General features: G+C 31.1%; 1 protein-coding gene across 2 annotated transcripts in view; it reads right to left on the bottom strand.

The window, feature by feature from the left end:
- Window positions 1–21,404, bottom strand: part of LOC142327378 (nose resistant to fluoxetine protein 6-like) — a 126,945-nt gene extending 105,541 nt beyond the window's left edge. For both annotated transcript variants that reach the window (XM_075370379.1, XM_075370378.1), the window contains exon 1: window positions 21,201–21,404. The gene's annotated coding sequence lies outside the window, so the exon portion shown is untranslated. The remainder of the gene's footprint in view (window positions 1–21,200) is intronic.
- Between the last annotated feature and the right edge of the window lie 1,158 nt (window positions 21,405–22,562).

Below are 22,562 nucleotides of genomic sequence, written 5' to 3'. Positions count from 1 at the left end.
GACAAAAAAAAATGCAAAATTTTATATTTAATCAAATGCAAAATAAAATTCAATATCTTTGTAGTTTATACACCATGTAAGATTATTCGTATAATTTAAGAGGTGTTAAGAGATTGAAAAAATAATATCAAACAAATCAAAAACAATGCAAAAAAATTTTTTTCTCCGAAACGTTTATTTGCATTGTAAAAAATGGATTGGATCAAAGTTATTTGAAATAGGCACCCAGAAGTTCCTCGTTATCAAAATAGAACTCTCTGTCTACTGACTTGGGCAAAGGTCATACATCTAAGTAAGCAATAAAAATAAAAATTTTGATTCTGTAGTGATAACAAGTAGAATTCTAAACCAGGATTTAGTGACTTGACATTTCAGTTAATAAACTATTTAATTATTATTTATAATAAGAACATGAGGGCTAGATATTTACCGGAAAGTTTACCGTCATCAATGTTTAGCAATATTAATAAAACAATTATACACAAAAATGTAAAAAAAACTACTTTATACAGAGATATCTGATATTTTATTTAAGTGTTCGATTTATGTGTTCTAATTTAATCCACTAGATGGTTTGGAAGTCGATTTTTATATAGAAAATCTCGATAGACCATTATTTGGATTAAATTTGAATATTCCAAAGTTGAAAATATTGATTCGGTAAAGTAACGTATGACAATGGTTTAAACACTACAGATAGTTGAAAATAAAAACAAAATTATTACAACATTGCAGAATTAATACTTTATGCAATGCAAAGTGAATATTGTTCCGGGTGTTTGTATTTGATGATTTTTTAAGTAAGTAAAATGATTTTTTTTCAACATTTTAAGAGCAGTTTTCATTTCTCTATTAATATACATAGTGTATCACGAAGTTCTCCCGGGATTTTCATAACCTGTTCTACTCGTGAAAAAATGGAAAAATAAACGTATAAACATAATCCTAAAATGCTTCGTTGGCGAGTTGCGGCTAGTGAAAGATTTCGATCCGATTTCAGCTACCCTGGTGAAATGAGGTAGTACTGAAATTTTTAGGACGTTAATTAAAGGGCATAATTAGTGATTCCTTATAATTTTTGATCTGAAAAATCGAATAAAATAGGTCCAAGAGCCGTATCTGCAGTATTTTTTGGAAAATCTGAGTTGAAAATCAGTAAATTGGGTAAAAAATTCTGTTTTTTTTTATGTTTGACGTAACAAAAACGTTCTTAAATTTTTGGTAACACAATAACTTTGGTAAAACAAATTTTTTAAAGAAAAATTGTAGAAAATTTAATTATGAACAGAATGGTGTAAGTTATATTCAATAAAACAAAGAAAAGTCAGAAAAATTCAAATTTTATTTAGGAACAATACATTTCTACGTTTGTCAGAAAAATACTTATTTAAAGAAAACTAAAACCAAATTCTTTTTTTTGTTATGTGAAAAATTTGTAAAAACAAAATTTACTGTTAAAAATTGCAGTAAATTTTTTTTTTAAAACTGGCAATTATACAATAATCGTGAAATAAAAATTACTTAGATAATAATCTTTTTATTAATGACAGAAGTATAATAAATTATTTGAAAAAAAATATTATTTCAAGGTCGGCAATAAAATAACAGCTGATCAACAATGCGCAGAACTCTGTATTAGTATTTTAAAACCATTCTGTACAATACATTAAGTATGTTTATTACCCATTTAACAGAGTTATTTTACGTCAAATATAAAAAACCAGGATGTTTTAATCCAGTTTATTGGTTCTAACTCCAAATTTCTCATAACCTGCTGCAGATACGGTTCTTGGACCTATTTTTTCATTTTTTTTAAATATAAAACCATAAGGAATCACCAATTCTGCCCTTTAATTAACGTCCTAAAAATTTCAGTAAAATTTCAGTATTTCACCGGGGTAGCAGAAAACCGAACGAAATTTTCACTAGCCGAAACTCGCAAACAAAGCATTTTAGGACATATATTTATATGAAATTTTTCATTATACTCACAGTAAAATAGTTTTAAAAGTTCCGGGAGAACTTCGAGACACACTCTTTATATACAGAGTGTCCCATATAAAACGCAACCCAACCTTATATCGGTAGGTATTGAAATAATAAAAAGGCATGTGTAAATGTAAATGTAATTTTTATTATTACCCTACATTTAGAGTAAATGTTGGAAATGGCCGCCGTCTTCTTGAATACAAGCTTCAATTCTTTTTACAGCGTTTCTTGCAACTTTTTTCAAAGTTTGTGGCTGGATATTTAATACAGCTTGTTCAATATTGACTTTCAATTGTTCAAGTGTTCGTGGTTTGTTGCTGTAGGCTTTTTCTTTGAGGTAACCTCATAGAAAAAAATCCGCCGCATTCAAATCTGGAGATCTGGGTGGCCACAAGCGTCGACCGATAACACGATTACCAAAGAAATTTCCTCAACGAAATCAGAAGTTGAACCTGCGTAGTGCGATGTCGCACCGTCATGTTGTACCCAGCAGTTTCTGCCTTCCTCTTCCAAGAGTGCAATGAACTAAAATAAAATATCCTGATATCGTTCTGCATTATTGGTGAACTCGAAATAAATAGGTCCGATTATTTTCTTCCGCGATATCGCGCACCACACGCCCAACTTCTGCGGGTGTAATTGTTTTTCGTGATAAACGTGGGGATTTTCAGCACTCCAAATTCTACTGTTTTGGCTGTTTACGTAGCCATCCAAGTGAAACCGTGCTTCATCTGTGAAAAATAACGAATCCATAACATTAATTCCCTCACGCAGAAATCGACGGAACCATTGACAATATTGTAGCCGTTTTTCTTTGTCGGGCTCAAGAAGTCGATGAACCGTTTGAATGCGATAAGGTCGTAATTGTAATTGTTTGGTCGCCCGATGAACAGTTAATTTAGACAAATTAATTTCAGCAGACAAACGTCTCATCGATTTATTTGGCGAGGCGAGTAATCGGTCTTCGATTTCAGTGACTGTATCTGTATTCAACACTGACGCAGATCTTTTGTGTTCCTTGTTATTAACAGAACCAGTCTCTCTAAATTTTGCAACTAACCTTAATACTGATGTTTTGTTAGGAGCTGGTTTATCTGGGTACTTATGGCGAAACAAATCTTGCACTGCAACCACTGATTTCGTACTGAAGTACGACTCAACAATGAAAACACGTTCATCTAGCGAAAACACCATCTTGTCTCTAGCAATACACTGAACGTTATGATTGCATTGTTGTTACTATCGGTAGTGTTCTACTGTGTTGCCGCGATGTTCAGATGTTGGACGAGTCCATTTCAGTAACGAGTAGGGGAGTAAGCTTGACTTTTGAAATTTTATGGATGAGTGATTGATGGGTTGCGTTTTATATAGGACACCCTGTACATTAGAATTCGACTGTAACATTAGAAAGCTTCTGAGAAATTCGAATTTGTGAATTATAGTTATTTAACGTAATTTGAATTTTATTATTTTTATAATTAATACCTGAATTATCTGGTTTACCTCCGTTAATCAGGTATTTCTTACTACTTATTTATTTTTACTTTAACAGCAGTTATTCAAACTACGCCCATTAACAGCTGCTAATGGATTATAATGAATTTTTTGACTTGTAAAAAATGCCTTGCTCCAGAATCTAGAATTCAAAATTCTTTTAAAAATTTCCGAATAATATATACATATATTATTATTATTTTTTTAATTATTTCCTATAATCAGTCCATTCAGAATTTTGTGAGGGGAACATCACAAAAAATCGTTCTACAAGAGGGAACCGAATAATCCTCAATTAAATGTGTTTGTAAAGTTACTGGAAAAAAGGGTAGAATTTTTATAATTTTTTTTTAAATATAAAGTACATTGCAAGCTTAAAAACAAATTTTCTTAAAAAAATAAATCTATAAAATTTTTATCTAATTCAATTTTTTCTTTATTGTTATTACAATATTTAAACTGTATAATGATTATTTAATTATGTAACATTGTTACTGGCGGGGGGGGGGGTAATTATTTAATAGGGAAAAATTTAATAGAAAAATCAATGTGAACGTAATATCTGATATTTTAGTTAATAACATAAACAGAGCCTAGAGACTGTGTTTTCAATTCATTTTATTCCGTTTTGACAATATTGATAGTAATTTGTTCCTTGTCATGAGAGATAAAATATTATTGTTGTTATTTCAGATAAGATAATAAGTTAAATTTATCTTTTGATCTTACAAAATAAATTTTAATATTGATAAATAATATTACAAATTAATTGTTTTATGTTATTTAACATTTATTGTACTTTCATTAAATTGATATTTGAATAGAATTTAATTTACAAATATATATATGTACAGAGTGTTAACAAAGAATGATAAGAGATTTTTAACGGTTTAACTTAAAAAAAATTAAATTTAGCAAGTGCTTCACCACAAAACGTTTTATCTTTCATTATGAGATCATCAAATTCTGGAAGCCCCGTGGGGACAACTCAAAATGTTTAAATCGAAACAGTAAGGTTGAAAGGGTATTTTAAAAAGCACTGAAAAACAAAAGTTTCGACGTACCAGTCTACAAACTATGACAACCCTAACCAAAATCGTAGCTAGATAATATTTTTCTCAGCAATTTCAAAAGTGGTTTGCAGTATACCAATATCAGTTCACCACATTTATAAAAAAAAATTAATCAAATTTTCAGCATTTTCTAAATTAAAAGAACCAATCAGGATATACAAAATATGTTAACAGCATGGATGAACTATAACGATACAAATAAATGACCAGATGGTTTGCACTTTTCCAATTTTTTATAAAAATAGTTTTATTCAACTTTCACCCTTCAGTGTACGCTGAATGCGGTGGATTGATTAATCGCCTCCAATGTTGGAGAATAAAATACAATTTATATATTTAACGGTAATTAAACAAGGATAGCGAGCGAAGCGAGCGTAGTTTATGTTTGACTTAAATTTAAACTTCCTTTTTTTACGAGGATTTCTCGTAATCTATTTACCTTAGAGATTGTTACTGAGTGATTTTTTTTTTTAATTTTTATTTATCGTTTTAATCCCCACCAGATCTTATGTGTGTTTCTCGTCATATACCGGCGAACGTCCAAATAAGCAAATATTTCGGTATTTACATAAATTTATACTAGTTTCGTATTACATTTATTTATTTATTTTTTTAAACGATTTTAATATAAAAAGATTTTACCCATGGAATTATACATTTTATAAATATTAAACACATTTATTAACGAATCGAAATTATACGCTGCATAAAACCTGTAATAAACGATTAATGAACGAGTGATATAAATAGACCTCTTTAGTACATATGCTTATGTGTTCTGTTTTAAACTTCCTCCGCTAGTGAAAAGAAATGTCAATTACAGATGTGTTAACTATTATTGAAAATTTTAACTATTGCCATCCAAATTTGAAATTATGAATGAAAAATTAGAAAGATACTGACCTCTGTGGCAGATTGATAGCGTGTCTACCTTTTATCCATAAGGTTCTGACTCGAATCCCAGTCAGACTTGATATATTCCACACACTAAAAAATCCATTTCTCATTATTAAAAAATAATCGGTTAGAGAGATGAAATTTTGGCATAAGCCTGAATTACCGGAGCATAAAATAAATTATTATCGTTAATTACTTTGTCTTCCGTTAAGTTATTGTGGTTTTTAGTTTTACTCCCACGTTGATATTAAATTTAAATTATCTCTGTTGTTTAAACGTACGGTTTATTTCGTCATTAAAATTTAATTAAAATCGTATTTATTTCTTATTAACTGTAACTAATAATTCTGAGGTCATCAGACTTTCGAAACAATCCATTTGTTCATGCACTGATATATTATAAATGTTAGAATATTGCCACTATTATACTCTATTAATGAATTACTAACAGTTTTAAGTATATTTAAAATTGTTTACGATTTTAACATTTTCCAAATAATTTAATAGCCTCTATTATTATAATAATAATTTATTTTTTTATAAATAAAATATCTTATTATTTTTACTTCATATATACGTACAATAAAAAATGTCTTTTTGTCACTTTTATTTAAAATTTCATTGACTCACAAAAAAGAAAAAATATTTCCTTTGAAAAAAGAGAGTGAAAAAGAAAAAAATCACTGAAGATTGACCTGCTTTTTCCAATTTGGTTGGTGGGAGGTCTTGCACCCGAGCCAACTTTCTTTTTTTTTCAAAAAAATTAATTTATTTAAAGTAAAACATTTTGAAATTTAAAAAGTAATTCTATACTTGCTCAGTTAAAATATGAGAATTTTAATTCATTTTTTAACGAATATAGCTTAATTTTATTTTTTTAAATTTAGTCCTTTTATCCGACCGGCTGGTCTAGTGGTTAACTTATCATCGCAAATCAATTGTTTAACAGTGATCTTCGAAGTCGAACGTTCTGAGGTTTAAATCCTAGCTAAACTTACTTGTTCTTTATACGGATTTGAATATTAGATAGTGGATACAGATGTACTTTGGTGGTTCGGGTTCAATTAATCATACGTCCCAGGAATGATCGGCCTGACTCTGGAGAAGATTACACCTCATTTACAACTCACACAAATTATCCTCATCCCGTTGAGCCGAGTAGGGGATTGCTTATTTTTCACTAGATGAACAGATTGCAACGTACACATTAGTAAAATAAAAAATGTTTATGAAATTAATTCCCAATAAAAAGATATTACTTTTAATTACTACCGGAGAAGGAAGAAATGTATTTAGAAAAAAAGCCTTGAATCTAAATAGATACTTTTCTTCTTTATTCCGACTTTTCCGTAAAAAGAAAAAAAAATTATTGGGAATTCAGTTTCATCAAACATAAATGTTTTTTTTAACGTGTAAATTTTTTTATTAGTCTTTCGGTTTCTACTTATGTAAATTAGTTTTTCTGTACTACGTAGAAGTTTTGATAAATTGAATCTAAGAAGATAGATGGAAATTCAACCTTATAAGTGGTATTTTCTAACAAGAAAAATTAATATATTACTTGGATTCTTCTTTATTTATCCAGCTACTAAAAATATTTTATTCGGGATATTTGTATTTCTTTGATACAAATATCAAAGGAGTTAGATAATGAAAACGAATTATTTGTATAATATTTATTTAACAAAAGTTAATTAAAGTTGTAACCATTTTCAAATAACACATTTATTTACTTATTTGTATCATTTTTTTTATATATACATTCACTTTCATTAGATCTTCTTGAACTAATAAGGTTTTCAATTTTGTCCGATCAAATGTTTGTGTTGAAGCCAAAATGAAGGAAGGAAAATACTCGAGGGTCAAAAACGTGAAGTAATCGAAAGAGAAGGTTAAGTGATGATGTTTCTTGTTTCTTGACATACGAACAGGGTAGAACGAAGGGATGACAAATAGAAGATGTAGATAACAAAATAAAATTTACAAGAGTGAAAAGGGAGGAAGGAAGATCAAAGTAAGATGAGGGACGATTTTTTGCCCCGATCCTCGAGGTTGCGAAAGATGTCTGTCTTTAAGGGATGCGTGCGCTAGGATTTAGGGTCTCACAGAATCTGTTTAAATGCACGACATGAATTTATCTTTGTCTCTCTCTTTCTTACCAGTATACAGTGTTTCTTGTTTCCTTCATTCCCCTATATCAACCCCCCTTTTTCTTTATCACTTTCTATTTTACTTTTGTAATACAAGATAGAAAACAAAAAGCAACGCTCTCTCTCTCTCTCTCTCTTATCCCTCAGTTGTAAAACATACACAGTATCACAATTGTACTAACATTTTTATTTGTGTGCTAAAAAGGTTAATAAAAATGTAGACATTTTTTTTTCTTTGGAAAAATACAGCTTTTCTTAGTGACGTATCCTGTATTGATATAAAATATCACGCAGTTTTTATTCATTTTATGTGAGGAAAGTTTTTCAAATTCTTTTTTGAGTTTTATTTTTATAATATTATTAAAAATTCGTAGAGATTTTACGTTTTATCGATTTTTCGTATCAGTTAAAATGGATTATCTCAAATATTAGTCCAGTCAATAGGAATTTTTTGCTAAAAAATTAGTACAGTTTAGGGAAGTAAATGGGGTTCTAGTTAATCGGTTTTTCAATTTTGTAGGTCAAGGTAAACTTCCTAGTCGATAAACTTCTAAATAAAATTTGAATAAACAGTTATTTCTTATTCAGAACAACTTTCAAGACTATGAATATCTTGTATAAGGACGTCTGCAAGGCAATTATGCTACATGTGGCACTTGTTTGGGCGGATAGGATTAAATGTAAAGGCTATCGGGATTGGTTTGCTTGCAATTTCTCACGCCACCATCCCATTCGGTCGCCCTAAAGCATAAGACAATTGTCTGTGCCATAAACTGCTACTGAGCCACGAAACAGTTTAGCGACCAGTGTCCTAAATAACTCTTAGAGCTTACCTAACAGCGTAAGCGGACTAAGCGCGGTGCCGTACACCACCGGCTTACGTATCCCAACCGCTCATTTTTCATATATTTACTAAAATGGATAGGCGCACCCCGTCAAGCTATCGGGATATTTTGTTACTGGCTCAACGCCTTATATTGCTAACGGTAACGGGTGGTTACCGTATGGGAGGCGATCTTGGTGATCGCAAGTCTGAAACCGATAGACTTGATTGCGTCTGGGAGGTAACTGCGTTATTTTGCTAAAAAGTTAGGTGAATTGACTTCGGAGAAAATAAAAGGGGTATAACAGCATGGTGTTGCCCTGTGGCAAGCCAGATGAGATGACAAAGAAAGTATGGGCGTTATACGCATGATCATTTCCCTAACGCTGTTTATTTTCGAGACGCCACTCGAGTACACACGAACAAGTTTGTGACGCAATTTCTTTCGGGGCATGGCGCTTTTCGGGACAGACTACGGAAATTCGGCCTGTCGGACTCTGGTATGTGTCCGCAATGCGGTTTATTGGATGATACTTATCATGTGATATATGAATGTACTAGGTATGACTTAATAGCCGGCCTCCGTGGCGCAACTGGTAGCGTCTCGGCCTTTCAACCGGAGGTCCTGGGTTTGAATCCCGGTCAGGCATGGCATTTTCATACACGCTACAAATCATTCATCCCCTGAAGCAATACTTAACTGGGACCCGGAAGTTAAACAAAAAACAAAAAGTATGATTTAATACGCACGGAGGTCATTTGTCGGCTTGATATTATCGGATCAAAACACTTGATCTCTGTGTTAACTGGAAAAGCCGGGCCGAATGGGTGAGGGTAATCGTAGAAAGTTTTATTGCAAGTTTGGCAAAAGAAAGGATCGCTCAAGGGGTGTGATGTTGCGGTTGGACTTTCCTTCTTTGTATTTGTGTTTTGTTTTATTCTTATTTTGTTTTATGATTTTCTAAACTGTTGCTGTTTGGTTATAGATTGTTTTGTTTTTCGTTAGTTATGTTTTATGTTACTGTTATGTTAGATTATTTATTGTTATTATGTGTTGTTAGTGTTTTTGTGTTTCATTTTATGATTCGTTGTGTGTCGATCTCATTTTTACCTTTCAGGTAGGTAGGTAGAGTTTAGTTCCTTCGTTCTTAGAGAAAAAATTCGCGCGCGACTGCCGCGAACCGATTCCCCCTTCATGACTACCGCGCGAGCACGCTCTATTTTTCGCTCATTTTTTCGAAGAACTTTAAACAAGTTTTACATTAATTTTTGGTCTAAAGCTTTTCACCATTTGATAGTACAAGTCTGGAAGAATAGATTGCACTTGAAATGGATACGAAAGCCAAAATAATTACAGTTGCCTGAAGAGTCTTTTAATAAACAAATTACAATATCTCAGTAACGAATTAACCAATTTTATTGTGTAACAACTCCTTAAATTCGGAATTCCAAGAGCTAACTTTAAAAAAAATAATAATAGTAAAAATGATATTTTTATAGTAAATATTGGCTTTGCAAAAATAACCATTTTTAACGGTTTTTCGTCTTTTTTCAGTAACTAATTAACTGGATTCAACATTTAAGAACTTAAATTATAGGTACTGCAAATGCCTACATATCGATTCCCCCCCGAAGGGAGAAGAACCCACCTCGTAGCGTGTCCGGTCGCTACACCACCCCCTCCGTTCCTAGCCAGCAGTGGCTTTAACGGAGGACTTCTTCTCGCCCTCAAACTGATGCGCACCACAGCTTACAGTTTAGGCCCCGCAGAGATGCCACCGATGCAGATGCCCCAAGGGACATCTACATCGGTAAAAATTCACCCCGAGATAGATTTACATGTTTATGCCTTCATAATGAAGACAACGGACACCTGCAGCTACCACGTCGCCCTCAAGAACTAAGCTAGAAACCTAACCGCGGAAAGAAGACCCCGCGCCTAGATTCTACCATAAAGAGCCACTATCTATCACAGATCCGCACTAACAACCTCAACAATAAACTTCCCACTAAAGTTTAACATCGAAATTTAGACCTAGTTCCCTTAAGAACCCCGCTTATACTCTAATGAGTTCTATCTGACTCCGTTCCGGTCTGCCCGGGAGAGGAGAATAAACGCCTACTCCCGTACAGCGCCATCGCGGAGTCCCGCGTGACATTCACCATCTTTCGCAATTGCCGCCGAGACTCCCCTACGTACCACATAAGCAGCACCCAGAGAAGCCCCGCCGACAGTGACTTTAGCTCAAAATGCCCTCGTCGGAGCGCGACCGCACCCGCCGGGCAAGAATAATCCCACCCGCCGACAACGGCCGCAACTCCGCCGACAGCCTGATTCAATGCATACCACCAATACATCTAACCGAGGCACGCTGTCTAAGCGCCTACCTTCGGCCAGTCAACTGCCCAGGCGGTCCCTAGCCACCCAGGTTCCTATCACCTACTAAATTCCTTCGGCGGTCCTGCTCAGGGCGAGGAAGCGAAGGAAGCCAGCAACTATTTTCCACTCTCTACGAGTCCTCCAGTTGACTCGTAGATCAAAAACAGAGTTTACTCTCTCGAGTTCCCTAGTAACTCTGGTACGTTCAGCTTCGTACCGGGGACATATGTAGAGGACATGGTCCACAGTGTCATCGACCCTACAGTCCGGACAGAAGCCGGAATCAACCAACCTAAACTTAGGCAATTTTCCCTAAATGCACCATGTCCTGAAAGGAACTGAGTGGTATGCCGATTGGGAGATACCCAGGTAATTGCTCGCAACTCTCTAACATCGGGGAATATACCATGCGAATAACGACCTGTCAAAGAAGTGTTCCACCTATCTTGCCAAGAGTCAAAACCTTGGTCTTCGATCTCACGCATACGCCCAGTAGTAAGAAGGCCAGCCTTCCTAGCAACATACCGCTGGCTACGTTCCGTAGCCGAAATATCCGCAGGTTTGATGCCTGCGATCACAGTCACTGCCTCTCGCGAACCACCGACAACCGCTAACAGAAGAATGCAAATGCCTACAACTTTTATACAGAACGTTTTCGCCTGGAAAGTTTACCTTTGACTACAAAATTTAAATTCCGATTTTCATCACCTGTGAACGACCGCCATTTTTTTAAGTTAGCGAAAAATTTTCCCAGTCGCATATAAAAAAAAGTTTTACTTTCCCTAATCTAAAACCCATGTTCTTCCCTAAACTTTATTAATTTCCTCAAAATTTGACTTTTTTTCCCCCATTTACTGGACTATTATTCCATTTGTCAGTTCTTTGATTCTTTGTCCTTTTCTTCTAGTCAAGGCTTGAAAAACGTTTATCTATACCATACAAATTTTACATTTTCCAGATACTAAATCAAACACCTAATCTAGATGAGTTGGAAAATGAAAATAGAATCCTGATTTTTTTTTATTATTCACTTAGAGGATCAAAAATCGGGATTATAAATTATTAAATATTTTTTAAAATCGATCTTATTTTTATTATAAATGACTAAAATTCTATGAATTAATTTAATGTTACGATCTAATTAAAAAAAATAACCTTATACAAAAATAAAAATCCTATAATTTGAAAAATGAAAAAAATATTATTGTTAAAAGCTGAGTAATAATTTTTTATAGTTTTTGTTTCCTAGATATTATTTATTTCCTTCATTATCTTTCTTTGTTTCCAAACATACTAAAAATTAACAGTTAATTTCTTGACCAATGTAAATAAATAGATAGTAGATGAAATTTAATGAACGTGTTTTGAATGTTTAATTAAAGGCAAAAAAATTACTTTCAGATGAATTCAATTTCAATTTAATTCATACTACATTTTTCGCCGATATTGTACTTTAGAATATTGCAACATTATATTAACATTAAACAAAATTAAATAAGTAAGCTGATAAATAATGTTTTTGATGAGAAAACGTCAAATTTTACCTCTTCTTTCAATTTAGCATAAGTAAACCCAGAAATCCATGTATGCTCAAAAGTTATGGACACTTCAAGGTTTTGCAAAGTGTCATTTGTAATAACGTGCAAGTGTAATTTTGCAGTAACAAATTAACTTACCGCATATAGCTCAGGATACTTTTGGGCAACATTAGAGATATTTTTCTCCATAGTTTTAATTATTTTGAGAAAAAATAAAGAATCTATCGAGTCTTAAAATTCAGGTTCATTTTTTCGCGATTTTTTTGAATTTTTTTGCGTATTTCACGATATCTAATTATGAAATCGTTATCTAAAAGATCTCAATCTATAGGAAAAGCGATACCTAAAACGTTTTTCTCTGATATTTTTTTCTAAGGTGATTTTGGCCGAGCTATACGCGATTTTCGCCGGTCACTCGGGCCATGTTTTCAATCTTCTCCTCCTTTCCTTCTTGGAAAACGTGATTCATGTTTATTTTTTGTTAGAAACATTAATTTTCATCGGTTACATCAAAAGGCTAAGTTGCTAAGAGGTACGAAGTTCTCCGAAATCAATGTCTAATGCTCTCTTGGTTTAACAAGATAGAATTGAAATACTATCACAACAAAAAAAAGCTGTAAAAATTTTCCGTCATGTACTTAAAAAGGATGGCAATATATTAGCCTGTAAATGAACATAAATATTTGTATATTCGATTAAAATATGATTTGTACTGAATTGCGCCCCTCCAGCCATTACAAATTACAAATATTTTCCCAAGGGTGAAAAATATTTTAAGACCTCAGATGTAATTTCGAACAACGTAATATAAATTTCAACATTTTTATTAACTTATTTGTGTATAGATCAGTGAATGAAATTAACAAAAAAATGGTAATTTTTGTGACTAATCAAACTAGATTAATTGTTTAACGGAAGTTCTTTTGTTAAAACCTTTTCAATTACAGAATTAATCACTCACTGATGAAGATTACATAGAAATAAAGATAATTGTTTTGACATTCAGTACACCACTTAAACATTATATGAGTCATATTTTATTACTCTCTCAAAATACCCTATCATAGATTGGCATTAAATCGGGGAAAAAACTGTGGAAGTAACATATTTTTAACTTTCTTCAAAAAAAAAAGGTTTTCAATTGATATTAAAACATGTTAATTTCGTAAAATAACGGGAAACCACTTCTTTCCTGGTAAGCTTTATCTGTAGTTATATCCTAGTACAGTTATTTTCTTCTTTTTTTTACCTCCGGGACCACCGTTAAGTATTGCTTTAGAGGATAAGATAAAATGGCAACTTTGTAGCGTGTGGAAATGCCTTGCCTGACCAGGATTCGAATCCCGGACCTCCGAATAAAAGGCCGAGACGCTACTACTCACCTACAATTACTAATAATTGTACTAGTACAATTACTAAGATTTTACTGAAGAATATGGAATGGAATTTTTTTTATGTATAAAAAATCCCATACCTAACCGGAATTTAATCAAAAATCATTTGGATAAAACCTTGGATTGGTCTTTACCGCCACGGAGGCCTGCAAAGATGTAATGTTATTCTCAATAATGGTTGTACCCTATTTCCCTTTGTGGATTAATTTGTGTCTCGTGTCGATTCACCTACAACCAATATGGAAGCTAATATTTATGTATGTTACAAGTGGTCATAAATCATGTTTAATTCAACTGAATGACGCGTGTTACATATTCTTCACATTCATTATGCTAATTTACCTTAAAACAGTATAATAAATTTATTAAAACTCTGTGTAGTCTACTTATTACGAAATTCACGTTGACTCCTAAATTACATAGTTTTACTTAGTTAATGTAATATTAAAATTAGGAAAAAATCAATTTTGGAAATTTAACAAAAAAAAATTATTTTAAGTAGAAAATTTTTACATAGCAGTTAAAAATAAAATATTTTTTATATATTCTTTAATTATTTTTTTAAATAAAAAAATTTAGTTTTATAAATTTCCATAAACAAACTCAACAAAATTATCAGTATTGGTTCCTACCTCCCCACTCCGCTTAATCAAACCTCTTCAAAATCGTTATACTCTTTATTTAATTTTTTTCTCCTGCTCCCCTGGGCCGGCTCAACAATCAAGTATTACTCAGCCCAGGGGAGTGTCCTTGCAACTCTAATGAGCCTCCCCGCCTACCGGTAGTACGTCCGGCATGGCAGGTCGGCTCAACGGTTCCGGATCTTTTCCTTATTTTTATCTTGCCTCTGCCTCTAACCGCTAAGTCTAACAGGGACACCAAGCCCGGCTACGCCGTTCCCGGGCCTTGCCCCAGTAGCCGGGTCTCGGTCGTTATGTTTTTTCCTTAATGTAACTCCCTCCACTTCTTATAATCCACTTCTTTCCTCGTATAACCTCAGTCACGAATCTTTCTATTGTCAGCCAGTTCTCTTTACCTCTCAGTAGTTTCCGGGTAATTTCTTGTATGTTATATTTTACTTTTAGATCCTTCCAACGTGCACATTCAAAAAAGGTATGGCAGGAGTGTCCTCTTGACCTCAGTACACACAATTTGGGAGCTCCCTTCTTTTAAACCTGTGTAAGTATACACTAAATCCTCCGTGACCGGAGAGGAATTGTGACAGTTAATATCCCCGTCGCCGTGTTTCCTCCCCAGGTTCTATATCAGGAATAAATTTCTTTGTCCACGCCCTAGTTGTAGCGGCCTTCCTTCTCTTGCCATCTTGTAGCAAGAGATTAGTAGCATCTTCTGGTAATTAATTACCTTAATTTTTGTTAAATGTATAAATACTTCATTTTATATTATTAGGTGTTGTCTTCTTTTTGCTCCTTTTTTAAAATTAAATTTATTTCTGATTGGTTTTATTCCTACTTTACTTCTTAAATTTCCTGTTTGGTTTTACTTGTTTTAACTCACTTAACCTTTTTTTAACCTCCGAGACCACCCACCGTTATGTATTTACTTCAGAGGATGAGATGAATGATAATTTCTGTAGCGTGTGAAAATGCCATGCCTGAGCGGGATTCGAACCCGAGACTCCCAGATGAAAAGCCGAGACGCTACCACTCGCGCCTCGGGGTGGCCGTCTCTATACTTTAATATTGTTCTGTATATGCTACTTATTTGATTTTAGTAAGAAATAAGTAGTTATAATACATAAGGAATTTGAGATTTTATTAAAACTCCGACTTTTGCCGTCCCTATTAAAGATCTTAATATAGTTATTATTTTTCACTAATTTGGGTAAATAACAAGTAGGCTTACACAAATATTTAATTTTCTATTTATCTGATATTATGAAATAACATTCTTTTTATGATTAAAGAGACCAAAAATATAAGCTAAAAAGTGAAAATTATCTGTATTCAGAATTGAGCTTCCTAAATAATACAATTTTATAATATTCCGTAAAAATTTAGAAAAGTGAAAACAAATGTTATTTTTATTGCTAGATAAAACATAATCTATTTGAATTATTACATGTAAAGCATGAAACATTATTACTACATTTCTGTGGTTTATGGAGTGTGTGTGTGTGTGTGTGTGTGTGTGTGTGTGTGTGTGTGTGTGTGTGTGTGTGTGTATGTGTGTGCGCGTGTGTTTTGTCACGTGTGTTGCTATTTTATTGTCATAACTATTCTAAGCACGTATTTCTAATACACTCTGACCACCGTTTTTAAAGAATAACTCACGTAATATGTGTGCATCATTTTTATTATTTTTTTCTTTTAACACTATATTTGTTAAATTATCATTCTTCATTTTTATTGAATGTTTATTTTTATTTACGTTGTTGTTAATGTTATATTTTGACATATAGGTCGATATTATACAATATATTGTTGCAATTTTGTTTATTATTTTTATTCGTGTATTATGATATATCTGGACATAGTAATATTTGTATTAGGATTCGTAGATTTTATAAGAAAGCTATTTATTGTAATGAGTATCATGATTCGACTTCCGGAAAATTTCGACATATCTTTCGCGTTTCATATCCCCCAGACCCCAAAACCACCGTCAGTTCAAAAGTTTATATATACATATATATATATATATATTTCACCTTTTCTGGACACGATAACTGCCGTAATTTTCCGCCAATCGCTTTCAAATTGATACATAAAATATGACGCCCCAAAATCTCAGTCAAGTTCGTTAATGGACAAAATCGAATTTAATTAAGTAAAATATGGAATTCGTTTAAAGTTCCTACTATTCTTTGGATAAGGGCCTAAAACCTATATAAATAAAGTTTTTTGATATCAGCAACCATTGACCCAGGGGGTGGAAAAAATTGATTTTCGAAAACAAAAAAAAATCATACCTCCTAATAGCCACAGTATCGAATCGCTTTAAAGTGGTCGTTAGTGCTCAAAACATTACCTAAAACATTTGTCTGAAACAATTTTTGATATGACCAACCCTTATCGTAAGGGATTACCAAAATATTGCTGGAACTGTAAGAAGATAATGGTTATCTTTAAGAAAGATAAGCAAAGAAGCTTTTCGTATGCTAAACATGTGTAATTTTTTATCACGTACAATCATTGTCGTATTAAATAAATTTGAATTTTTTCTTAACTTTATGGATAAAATCTGTTTGATCCCCTATTTAGAAACGGTGAAATCTATCTACGCTTTCCGGCATGACTTTATAATTTTATGGATCACATTTTTTCTTATTAGTTCCCAGAAATTTGATTAATTTACCAATTAAATTTCTAAATTTTATCCTTCTGATTATTTACCAAGCTTTGGTTTCTTTCTTTTTTTAAGTATCAGAATAATTTGGCCTATCCAACTTTCAATTTGTATTACAAACGTAATTTTTGAATTATTTTTACTCTCGATCTTCCCACTTTTTTATTTGCTTTTTGACAGCCCTTATTTCTTATTAAAAAACATTAGAAAAATGTTTAATGGATATGTTTACCTATAGCCTTAAAATGTTTAGATAGTCCTATTTCACAGTTTTTTACGATTTCCAAAAATCATTTTTTTTTAAAAATGGTTGTTTACTGAATAGAAAAAAATTCTTATGATAAAAATATCTCTTATGGTCTGTACACGTTCTATGAATTCTTTTAGTACGATTGTGTCAAAATTATTTATTTTTAACAATATTCCTAAAATGGCAACCTATAATGTGTAAAGCCTTAAACTGATGTTTTTCTTCAAAATGATTTTAAAAACTGTAACATTTATTTCAGATATAAGGAAAAAATACTTCCAAAAAAAACATATTAAAATAATGTAACTGTTTTTTAAAAATTCATTTTTGAAATTTTAAACTTTTTAGAAATGTGAATAATAACTATTTGAAACACTAGTCAAGTAATAATTAGGTGGTAAATCATTTCACATAAAAATAATTATATTAAATAACAATTAATAAATTCCTATTAATTTTTTTTTTTTAATTTAGCTTTAAAACTTTTTTAATTTAACTTACCTACCAGTTAAAATTTAAAATTCGTAGAACAATAAATAGCCTATTTTCGGCAAGATAATATGGCATATATTATACACATATTTTTGAGATAAATAAAAAATTTGTAAACCTGCGTAAAATATTTTTTATAAAAATATTTAAAATTTTCATAGAAATACAGTTGTTTGCTCTAACATTTGAAAATGAGACACTAATTACTTTGTCTCTAGTTAGAAGTCAAAAACATTACAAAAGACGACTTTAACAGTTCTCTTTGTACTGCATAACTGAACTGACTTCTCTGTCTGTTGCAATAAAGAACACATGTCTTCGTAGTGTTCATTTACTCAAAGTTTGGCGGCTCTCTTTAAACACATTTTTTTCTAATTCCTGTTCTACTCCTGATACTCTTTCTCTTTTCATCTAACTAACCCTCTGCGTCTGTATGTGTATATTTGTCTGACTGTGGGAGTGTGAGGGAGATTTTTGTATTCAATTATAGGACTTTTTTAAATATTTTATTATCTCCTGCAAGAACCGTGCACTCATATTAATATACATCTCTTTCCTGCCTGTCAGCAGTTTTAAAAGAGGTTTCTATTTCTGTCATAGACTAGCATTAATTTGTCCAAAATATGTTTGTTTCAACTATATAATTACAGTATGTTACATTTGTTATATACGTATTTAATTATAAACTAATTTAATTTTTTTTAAGTTAATTTTTTTAACAAGTTTGGATCGAAACATATGTTTATTATCATATTTTTATTTTTATTACATATTAATTTATTAACAGTATGTTACATAATTAGTTGGTTTAGTCTCACGGTTACTTTTTATAGTAGTAACTGTGATTTATCGACAATTTTTCTGAATTCGATTATTTTTTTTATTGGATGTCTAGTATTCTTGAAAAACATATGTTGTCCTGCATTGTATTTAAAAAAAATCTGATGTGGACACCACATGATTTCCTTGTACGCCTATTAAATTACATATACTTTCTATATATTTATAATTTTTATTACACATATTTTACTTCTTTTTTTTTTTTGTTATTATTAAATTATTATTTATCGTAAAATCGTTTTTACAATCAAAATTTTATAATTATAAATAAATAAATATATTTAAAGTAAAAAAAAGTTAAAAAAAGGAAATGAAGTCGGATTCGAACCGATGAATTGAATTGAAATTTCTCTTATGTTTTAGCACATTTTAATGATAGTTCCATTTTATTTTTTTTTAATTATTTTTTTTTAATTTCGTGATTTCTTGAGGGAACCCAAGAGATGATACTGTAAATATATTACATTGTAATATATAGTATCGAAAAAAATTACAATGAACTCTTACCGGCCCGATTTCATTTATTAAACAACGAATAATCATAAAAGTTGTATTATTTCTATAAATGTGAAATGTATCACATATAAATGAAATCGGACCGGTAAGAGTTTTGTAACAATTTTTTTCTATTTTTTACTTATTATATGGGACGCTTAAAGATTGTTTATTATCTATTATTGTATATCTATTATCTATTACATACATTTTAACATGTATTTTTTTTTAAACAAGATTCTAAATTAATAACAGATTTTGATAATAGAAATGTATTGCCTTACCGTTTTTGATATCAGTATCATTTTGTTAAAAACATTTTTATTTACATTACAGAAATTTTTGTGTTTGAGCAGAAGAAATTATATCTACGAGACTTTAGGATTATATCTGCGAAACAGTTTACAATTTCATTGTAATTTTTTTGGATTCACTGCGTTTTGTTAGATTATTCTTTTATTATTTTTTTTTTTTTATGAATTACTGATTGTTATCTTATAGATTTATTATTCAAATTTATTGCCTTTCTAGAACAAACAAATATACATTTTTTATGAATTTCACGGCCAATTTTGTTTATTGATAGTCACCTATTCGATTCGTGACCTTCATGAATCGAAGATCCGTGATGTAATATTGCACTTTTAACTTTGTAAGTGTAACCCTCGATTTTTATCGTATCCGTGGACACACTTTTTATATTATTACTTAATGAACTTTTTTTATTTCTCCATCAATTAGTTCAAATAGTTCTAATCGTAGAAAAAAAATTTTAACAATCGAATTTATTTCTGTTTTATGCAACAAATCTTTCTTGCCACATTTGCAACACTTTTCTACTGTTCGTGTTTTTTGTGTTTTTAGCAACTTTAATCTCTAGTAAAGTATACTTTTATTTTTTTTTTATTGAAGTGATGGGAATTAAAAAATTGTTTCATCTTCCGTACTTTAATTTACATAAGAGCATAACAGCAGTTAAAATAATTTGAAGTATATTTTCCTTTAAATTTTATTATTTCAAGTACGCTACTTAGTACTCTATCAAGTACTGCTACCTAGCGACGCGATTCATAGACCCACCTTTTTGAGGAAAAGTGAATATTCGAGTCCCGCGGTTCATCATATGGAAGAAAAAACGTTGTCTAATAAAATTCGAGGTATTTTTTGTAAAGTATTCTTTATTACAAATCTAATTGAACTGAAGTATTAAGGTTTCATGCTAATTTTTTTAATTTTTCCCCATTTTCATTTCACTTTTAGGTTAGGTCTTGTTTAGAACTGTAAACATAATTCGTTGATTTCGCCGTGCCGTTTAGTTCTGCGGACTCTTACCGGCGAAATTCTAACGAACTTCGTGATTTAATAATGATAACAGTCTTATCATTTTATTAAGGTACTTACATTCAAAACAGTACGCTTTGATATTTTTACATACATCAACTTAATTATCCCAAGAGAACTTGTCATCTAATAAAATACCCAGAAATTTTGCTTTACGGACGAAAAAAAATACTACCGATCATTAACTAATAACGGCATCCGTAGCGCGAGTGATAGCATCTCGGCCTTTTATCCGGAGGTCCCGGGTTCGAATTCCGGTCAGGCCTAGCATTTTTCAAACGCTACAAAAAATTAAATTTCATATTCCTACGCACAAGCTTCGAGTTTCTGTACTGAATTTCATCATAGAAAAAAATATCTATCCACGCTATCGTGTATGTTACGTAAGCCTTAGAATTACAACGCAACAGTTTTATCTATATTTTAAGTTAGATGGTTACAATCCATCCAGTAAACATTTTTTTATGTATTCTGATTTTTGTTTACTTCTCTGTACGAAAATCAAATTTATGTGTGTGTGTGTGTTTTATGAAGTATAAGCTCTTACTAGCTTCATTTTCCATTATTTGGTACGATATAATTAATGTCATAATTCAGATTAGTATACTACTTATATGATTGAAGGTTAAACAATATTAATTATACAAATTTTTTATGGTTTATCATGTTAGTTTATTAAATGTTGTTTATTAAATTATATCTAAGGTTATATAAATGTAAAGTGTAATTAATTACCTTTATCATGTTTTATTATATTGATTTTCTTTTCGAAAAAAGATACGCACTATAAAATCAATCACTCCCGAAACGTATTTTTATTGTAATCTATAATAAATCACAATTAATGATTGAAAATTAAACCATTTTAATTAAAAATATTATTCAAGTTTATCTTTTGTAATTAATAATATTATTAGAAACGTTATAAAAGCGGAATACTTATTTTCAGTGTAACTTAAATGCTGCTCCACGTATATATTACATTATAATTTTTTTTGATAGCATTGTTTCTTATACGACTTAAGAAATAGCTTCAATTGTTATTTTTATACGTTCGATAAAAAGTATAAAATAAACACAGATGTTTAAATCATTTTTAACAATAACAAGATGCATCTAAGGGAAGCTAATTTTGGATATTTTTTTTTTATAAATCCATTGTTTAAATTTTTACATTAATATAAAACAAAGCAAACAACGTAATGTTTTTCTAACAGAATAATTTTCATTGTTGTAAAAATACGTAACTGTAACGTAGCATTTTACACGTTTTAGTATGTTATTACAAATGATGTTTCGTAATATCTTAAAACTTTACTTCCTAGTGAATAGAATTAATCATGAAACAGAAAATTTTCTATCTATAGCTTTTAAAAGTGTAAAATTTTAATTAACTTACTATTACTCTAATAAATAAAAGAATTTTTTTTATTGATTCATCTGCTTTTAATCATTTTCATGTTTTGTTCTGGTTTAGCTTAAAATAGCTAACTCGGTTTCTAAACTCGGTAGATAAAATTTTATTTGTTTCATTGTTCAGTATTCGACTTTACTTTTAAAAAAAAAGCGCAAAAGGTTGTTGCATAATTTCCCCCAATTTTCCCTTGATAGATTTTTATTTCAAATACGCCATAAAGTTTTAAATTTTTTTTTTTCTGAATTTTTATGGGCATCGACTGCTAAGGTCATTAGCCCTCATCACAATCTTTAAAAGAAACTACTATCACCATCTGGATCGTCATATGTAAGGGTGTAAAGGGCCCTTACATTTTATTTAAAAGCACAAACTACACAAAACATTTAAGACATAAAAGACAAGGACAATCACAAACACTTACGGGGTGTAAAGGGCCCCGATATTAAAATTTAAGATAAGGTTCTCAAAAGACCATGAAATTAAAATTAAAATTAAACTTATCAATACCATTTCTTTTTTTCTTTATATATATATATATATATAAATAAACTACCGCTTAGAGTATCTTTTACCACAGCTTTAAACTTTCATTTTATAGACTTTTAAGAAGTCCACTGGCGTGTAGAAATGCAACTATATTTTCTTCATTTCCATTATCCAGATCAGCACTAATATTATTT

Source organism: Lycorma delicatula, chromosome 7, assembly GCF_047948215.1.
Source record: "Lycorma delicatula isolate Av1 chromosome 7, ASM4794821v1, whole genome shotgun sequence".
Taxonomy (NCBI): Eukaryota; Metazoa; Arthropoda; class Insecta; order Hemiptera; family Fulgoridae; genus Lycorma; species Lycorma delicatula.
This window is presented reverse-complemented; position numbering and strand designations above follow the sequence as displayed.